The sequence below is a fragment of the Octopus bimaculoides genome, chromosome 2 (assembly GCF_001194135.2).
Source record: "Octopus bimaculoides isolate UCB-OBI-ISO-001 chromosome 2, ASM119413v2, whole genome shotgun sequence".
NCBI classification, from domain to species: domain Eukaryota; kingdom Metazoa; phylum Mollusca; class Cephalopoda; order Octopoda; family Octopodidae; genus Octopus; species Octopus bimaculoides.
Genome location: NC_068982.1, coordinates 28,321,461 through 28,322,470, shown reverse-complemented (window position 1 = coordinate 28,322,470; position 1,010 = coordinate 28,321,461).

Genomic DNA, 1,010 nt, shown 5'->3' with positions numbered 1-1,010 from the left:
CTAAGGCCCTGTGAAAAGAAGTAAGGAAGCATCACATGTCCTTCATTGCTGACAACCCCTAAAACCATGGCAGTTGCAGGAAATTTTGCACGTATAACACGTAGAACGTCAGAAGGGTCTGCACATAAGCATATATCATTTCTTCTGTTAACTTTTTTTTATCTTGACCGAAGTTTTTCTCGTTTGTGAAAAACCAAATCAAATCTTCTGCTGGATTTTTCAGTCTGTTTAAGAGCCGAATAAAAATTCGCTCTGTAACAGAAACAGTATTAGTCTGCTACTAGTAGATATTTTTGTTTTTTAACACTGTACTTCTATAAGAGATAATATCTCATGACAAATACTGCAGTTAATTAAGCTTTAAATGATGTGTCTGCTTTAAGTATTACACAAAAATTGCTATTTTGAGCTAATACTTCTTCCGCCACATCTAACGAAATTTTATTTAGCTTGACTGCTAATTGCAACATTGGTGATTTCTTAATCACTCTTTTACTACATTAGTAACCGCGGATTTTGTCTTAGCATGCAGCTGCCATTGAATACGAGCTGCTGATGAAACACGAAGAGGCAGAAATTAACAGTTAGCAATACCGTCACTGCTGCTGAATGATTTTCGTCTGCTACTGGTATATTTTTGTGCTTTATTACATTATACTTCATTAAGAGATAATATCTCAGGACGAATAGCACAGTTAATTAGGCTCTCAATGATGTATTTTTTGTGTATGATAAACAGACAACTATTTTAAACTAATACTGCTTCTATCGCAAATAACGACTATATACTTACATAGAGAGAGGGGCTGGGAGAAAGGGAAGAAGGGGAGAGATGGAGGAATGGAAGAGAGGGAGGAAAAGGAGAGAGTGGGAAGGGTAGAGGGGTGGAAGGGAAGAGAAGGAGAGATGAAGAGAAGAGAGAGAGGGGAGGGAGGAGGGGAGGAGAGAGAAAGGGAAGGGAGGGAAAGTAAAACCTGAATATTTGCTTCATATATATATATATATATATA